Source organism: Musca autumnalis, unplaced genomic scaffold (assembly GCF_047663935.1).
Source record: "Musca autumnalis isolate F117 unplaced genomic scaffold, ASM4766393v1 scaffold_178, whole genome shotgun sequence".
Classification (NCBI taxonomy): domain Eukaryota; kingdom Metazoa; phylum Arthropoda; class Insecta; order Diptera; family Muscidae; genus Musca; species Musca autumnalis.
In genome coordinates this window covers 67,096-74,550 of record NW_027411731.1, presented here as the reverse complement: position 1 = coordinate 74,550, position 7,455 = coordinate 67,096, and positions in this window count along the sequence as shown.

Genomic DNA, 7,455 nt, shown 5'->3' with positions numbered 1-7,455 from the left:
TTGATAGTGGACATGCTTCCCCCAGCATAAGGAATTCCAAGAATTTCCCACGGTCACCCCATCTCATGGTATGCTGTTTGTTTACTTTATAAATGAGTCTGCAACTTTTTACCCCATTTGTTTACTTAAGATATGTAATTTGATACTTTTAATTACTATATGACTTGTAATTTGAGTTTTTTAATTGATTCTGAATCCTCCCCATATATCTACTTTAGTTTTTATGTTTTTAACAAAGCTCCATTCATTCGCCCTTGCCTCGGCTGTTTTTTGTTTGTTTTGTTTATTGTTGAAGATTCAATCTCATTTTCGATTGTTTGAGTGGAGTATTCCCCCATTGGCTCAACTTCATTTATTACCCTCTATCATTTCAAAAACTGAGAAGCCAATTGATAATTCCCTTCGCCGGGATGAAATCATGATATTGGTAGCGATCAGTAAAATTTTGCAACACTGTCAGTTCGTTTTGAAAAACATTACTCTCTGTAATAGAGGTTAATAAATGAAGTTGAGCCAATGGGGGAATACTCCACTCAAACAATCGAAAATGAGATTGAATCTTCAACAAAAAACAAAACAAACAAAAAACAGCCGAGGCAAGGCCGATGAATGTAGCTTTGTTAAAAGCATAAAAACAAAATTCCAATAACAACCTCACAGGCAACTGTGTTGGTGTTCTTTTCAAGTCACAGAATTCGTAGAATTCTTAGTTGACACGTGCTGACATGTTGCAAAATATTTTGATTTTGGTGTTTCTTTGGAAAAGCCGAAAAGTGAGTGTGATTCTCACTCATATGAGAATACTAGACACTTAAAGAGTTCGGTTTTTCGCTAAAAAGGCATCATTTCAAAAACTGAGAAGCCAATTGATTATTCCCTTCGCCGGGATGAAATCATGATATTGGTAGCGATCAGTAAAATTTTGCAACACTGTCAGTTCGTTTTGAAAAACATTACTCTCTGTAATAGAGGGTAATAAATGAAGTTGAGCCAATGGGGAATACTCCACTCAAACAATCGAAAATGAGATTGAATCTTCAACAATAAACAAAACAAACAAAAAACAGCCGAGGCACGGGCGAATGAATGGAGCTTTGTTAAAAACATAAAAACAAAATTCCAATAACAACCTCACAGGCAACTGTGTTGGTGTTCTTTTCAACTCACAGAATTCGAAGAATTCTTAGTTGATACGTGCTGACATGTTGCAAAATATTTTGATTTTGGTGTTTCTTTGGAAAAGCCGAAAAGTGAGTGTGATTCTCATTCATATGAGAATACTAGACACTTAAAGAGTTCGGTTTTTCGCTAAAAAGGCATCATTTCAAAAACTGAGAAGCCAATTGATAATTCCCTTCGCCGGGATGAAATCATGATATTGGTAGCGATCAGTAAAATTTTGCAACACTGTCAGTTCATTTTGAAAAACATTACTCTCTGTAATAGAGGGTAATAAATGAAGTTGAGACAATGGGGGAACACTCCACTCAAACAATCGAAAATGAGATTGAATCTTCAACAATAAACAAAACAAACAAAAAACAGCCGAGGCACGGGCGAATGAATGGAGCTTTGTTAAAAACATAAAAACAAAATACCAATAACAACCTCACAGGCAACTGTGTTGGTGTTCTTTTCAACTCACAGAATTCGAAGAATTCTTAGTTGATACGTGCTGACATGTTGCAAAATATTTTGATTTTGGTGTTTCTTTGGAAAAGCCGAAAAGTGAGTGTGATTCTCATTCATATGAGAATACTAGACCCTTAAAGAGTTCGGTTTTTCGCTAAAAAGGCATCCTTTCAAAAACTGAGAAGCCAATTGATAATTCCCATCGCCGGGATGAAATCATGATATTGGTAGCGATCAGTAAAATTTTGCAACACTGTCAGTTCGTTTTGAAAAACATTACTCTCTGTAATAGAGTGTAATTATAAATTATATATGGATTTAATTTAAAAATGTGAAGATTTTGATTAAATAAATTTTCTATATAAAGTATTGTTAGAAGCATTATTGACTGATGTCAAAACGTACTGAGATTCCCCATATGTGGGGGAAGTACAACCCACTTTTCTGAAAATGGTCCATATTAGCCTGGCCAGCTAATTAGGGACATTAGTAGTAAAATCGACTTTAATGTTGACTGATGCACATTTTTGTACAACAATTGCTTGTATTAGTTAGTTTATAGTGTATTCAACTGATTTCATGTTTTACACCCACCACAAGTCCTTCAAGGGACCGTAGTATAACTATAATCCCTAATAATGTGCTTTAGGCCTTATTTTCCGTTAATGCAGCAAAAAATTATATTTATTTGGCTCTTAATAACAAAAATTATATTTTTAGTAACCCCAGACAAGTCGTCAAAAAAGTTTGAAAAATTATAAAAAAAATGCAGTTGTTTAGATATACTATTTTTTAAATTTAATAACGGCAAATGGACGACTAATATCTTTGGAGTAAGCTATATTTTGTTAAAAGCGGTTATAGTCATAGATGTGTAAAAACGCATTAAAAATAGGAAAATGCTTTTCCTCCTGCTCTTGGCTGCTTAGAAGATACCAAACATAATTTATTATTTGTAAGCAAACTTTGAATTCTGTTGAAAAATACATGATACACTGCCGCTCACTTGAATAGAACCCCCTGCTAAATTTTTTTCAACCTCCATTTTTTTCCGAATTATACAAGATATGAAGTTTTTAAGTTTTATTATATTTTGCTTCATGTGTTTGGAGTAAACTTAGACATTCATTTGCATTCGAATCCAATTTGTGTAAGAATTATACAAGGAAAACAAAATAAACTAATAAATTGAAGTAAAAAATTTGGCTCATTTGGATTTAAAACTTGGGAATACAGAAAGATTGTATTAGAATATCGATGCATATTCACTCTATATTGAAAACGAAGAACTTTATTCATTAAAATTATATCCGTCCTGATTAAGGATACACACGTATATCCTGCTTTGGCAGCGATTCTTTAAAACATCATATGTAATGCATAACAAAGCTTGCTTTTTTCTTTCAACAAGTTTATTTTTGGAAGCGTACTGTCTCCTTTAGTCGCATATTTTACGTATAAATCATTCCCATACATTTTAGGGAATATTTACCACTGTAAAATATGTCGTGCGTATTTGAGGTAAAAGAAATTGACGCCCAAGTAATTCATAATTATAAGGGACTCTCCTCATAAGGTAACCAATTGCATAACTATATAACTATTGTTTTTTGCGTTTATTGAATGGAAGACCATTTTCTAAATTGTATATATACGCACGACAATTTACAAAGGAGTTATAAAACAGGCATTTCCAGTAGTGAGCCGCATTTCCGGATATCCCGAGTGGCAATTTCATCACGATTTTATAAACTTTTGTACACCTCGAGTCATCAAAACATAATTTTTTGAAAAGAAATGCGGATATCCTGGAGGGGCCGTCATATTCTACAGTGGTAAATATTCCCTAAAATGTGTGGGAATGATTTATGCGTAAAATATACGACTAAAGGAGACAGTACGCTTCCAAAAATAAACTTGTTGAAAGAAAAAAGCAAGCTTTGTTATGCATTACACCTGATTACTTAATCAGGAGGGATATACTTTTACGGAATATTACTGAAAGTACTTCGTTTTCAATATAGAGTGAATATGCATTGATATTCTAATACAATCTTTCTACAGTAGGTCCCATATCATTGAGCTAATATGAATCGGGGTGCCTTCTGGGATGTTTGTGGAACAATTATTATTATTATTATTTTTATTATTATTATTATGCAATTTTTATACCCTCCACCAAAGAATGGAGGGTATATTTTTCCGTTTGTAACGCATTAAAATACTTATTTGCAACCCTATAAAGTATACATATTTGTTATCAGGATAAAATTCGGAGTCGATATAGTATAGATTGACATATATATTCAACCAAAATTAAACATTTTTTAAAGAAGTTTTCATTATATCGGTCCAAAATTAGTTTATGTTCGAAGAGTGCCATATCGCACTGTGGTTGGGCCCGTGGACAAAAATCTAAAATTTATGGCAGCAAATTTGATTCCGATTGAAATAAATATTACCTAAGCACATCAATTTGTTAATATCCAGTAAAATTTTTGCCAATTTATGGCGGTAATATGTCAAGTAAAGTCGAAAAAGTTGAAAAGCATTCGCAGCTTATGAATGAAATTATAAAAAAAAATAAAGAGGTAAATGTACAATTTCCAGATTTAAATTTATAGTTGATAGCATTGCCAATGTTTTTACGTAAAAATATGTTCATACATAGTTTTCTAACTTCCTTAAAAATAAATTCTTTGTAAATAAATTTTCTGGTACATTTGAAATCAGTACTATAAATTTATGTTGAGTTGTACTAATGTTGGGAGTATTTGGAAGACTCCGTGTTTTTTATTTAAAAAATACACCTTTATATAGGGGCTATACCTAAATGTGGACCTACATCCACTCACATTTTTTCTATCATCTTGCCTCGTTGTAGAACTATGTTTAAAATTTCGAGGCGGTAGCTCCATTAGAACTATTTTTGGCACTCCTTTCAATACAAGTGAGACCGCCTCTTAATTGTTTGTGATGTCAAAATGTAAAGTATGTTTGGACGATCTATGTCGCGTAGAAATATTACGATGTGCAAAGTATGGACCAGAGTGAACAAAAAATTATTAAAGAGTAGTATAGAGTCTTCTTTGGGCCTACAAAACTTTCCCCGGAAATGTGTCAGTGCTGGTTCACGTTTTGGATTACCCCCCATAGAACGGTACCGCCCGATTTTTCAGGAGTTTAGCTGCATTATCATATATAGAAACGGAAGTAATTTAATACATATTTAGTCTTCTTGGGACCTACTATACTTCTATCCAGAAATTTGTGAGCACTAGTTCATGTTTTATGTAACCAAACTAAAACGATACCTCTCGATTTTAGGGGTTTTCAGGATATTGTAGGATAGTACGGCTATCCTACAGAAATGGCTGAAATTTAATATTTAGTCTTCTATGGGGTTATAAGAACTCTTCGCCTAATTTGTCCATACATTTCCACGTTTTGATATAGCCACTGACATTTATGACAATTTCGAACAGTCAACTTTGCACATATGTAAAGTCCTGCTTGTGCGTCTAAATCATCTTCTTTATGTTTTGTGAGACGGTTTTATGTATTGGTAATAAATCACCGTGATTACTTTTCAATTTTAATTTTTTTTTTTTCAATTTTTTAAAATTAATTTAAAAAAGTATCCAGAAATATAGCCTTCGAAAATGCACCCCTACCATCGAGGAGGAGGGAAGATTTTTTTTATTTGCTGACAGAGAAGACTTAATATACGTACTAAAAGTTGTTTAAAATTCGAAAAATCGAACACCAATTACGACGAAATGGGTTAAACAGATAAATAGAGACATCGCGCATTCTTAGGGTGTTTCGATTCAAATCGCTTTTTTTAAACAACGAAAACTCTCAAAGGGAGCAATCGATTTGGTCCAAAATTTGCAAATCGTATTACAATATTTCATCAAGTCGGATATATTCCATATAAATCCAGTCCTTCTGGTACCTCCCATTCAACATTTTTATTTTTATTTACATTTTCTCTCTAAATTGTGTGCAATTTAGCATTAAGTGTTCGTAGTGATCAAAACACTTCTACGCCAATAGTTGCGGACATAGGTCCACGTTTTGGTATACCCCGCCAACGATACCGCCAATTTTCAAGGAATTGGTTAACGCAATTCACCTAAAATCGTGGCCAACAGAACTTTCATAACGGAAAGAAAACTAAATATTCCACATAAATTCTGAATATTTTGTGGTGGAAGCTTTTTACTTGTTTTTCATTAGGTATGTACCTAAATAAAAACTGTACACATCACCCAAAAAAAAAATGATAAGTCGCCACCCCTAGATTTGATCCTGGTTACGCCCTTGCAAATATTCCTCCATGCCGAAAAACTCCAGATGTTGAAATAAGTGCAAAACATTTTAACACATTATGTCAGCATGCTAGTGATCAGATTGCCATATTTTATTGATTTAAAAAATCATCATATCTAATCCTTGAAATAGGATTTTTACCCTAGTAATTCATCCAAACTGGTTAATAAGTAATTTAAGGATAAATGTACACCCAATATAGTGCGGTAATTGAAGTGAATGGTTCGGAATGATGTCTGGGGTTACTAAAATTATCATTTTTGGTCAGAGAGACAAAAAAACTCTGCATATTAGTGGTGCATTAAAGGAAAATAAGTCCAAAAGCACATTATTATATATTATAATAATACTTCGGTCCTTTAAAAGACTTGCGGAGGGGGAAAGCATGAAATCATATAAATACACTATTAACTTACTAAATGCAAACAATTCTATTATGAAAGTGTGTTCCAATTAACGTTAAGTTGATTTTACTACTAATGTCCCTAATTAGCTTGGCCAGCTAATATGAACCATTTTTAGAAAAGTGGGATGTCCTTCCCCAAATATTGGGAATATCAGAATGTTTTAACATCACTCGATAGTGCTTATACCAATACCTTATATACAAAATTTATTTCATACAAATCTTCACATTTTTGAATGAATTCGAGTAATCTATTAATCTGGATTTATTGTCCCTAATTAGGTGGCCGCCACCGTATATATACGAGTGTATATATATATCTATCTATATATATAAATGAGCTTGGTGATAAGTGATTGACTGACTGACTGACTGACTGACTCATCATCAACGCCCAGCCAAAACCGCTGAAGCTAGGACCTTGAAATTTTACCAGTGGGTCACTGTTGATGCAAATGTGCGAGATAAGGCCGGGTTTTAGAAAATTCGTCCTGGAACCACAAAAAATAACTACAACAAAAATCCTTATTTTTCATTATTATTACGTACTTATGCACTTAGTTGGCCCTCTGCAAGACATGTGTCAAATTAACAATGCTATAACTTCATGATACCGTAAACGATCACACATAATTTCAAATTTTGTAGTTTACTTCTAGGCGCACTTATTTTATCGTAAACCACTAAATAATAGAAAGACAAGACATTTGTTATCTTCCATTGCAACAGATGTCGTGAATAACTAAATGTTTGCAAATCAATGAAAGTCATAACTGTTCAATTTCAACATCTGTAATTTGAAGAAAATTTGATACAATGGGGATTTGTGTGAACGGATAAAAGCTGGAATCTCGAAATTTGGAATTGAGATTACTGGTGGGGTGTAGGATTGAGGTAGTTTTGAAAATTCGTACTTATGCGTACGAAAAGCACTAAATGGTACTAAATTTAGTACCATTTGGATTTGAATGAACGGAAAGAGCTGGAAACCTGAAATTTGGAATTAATATTACTGTTGAAGTGTAGGAGTAAGTTTTGGAAATTAGTAATTATGTGTACGGAAAGTACTAAATGGAACTAAA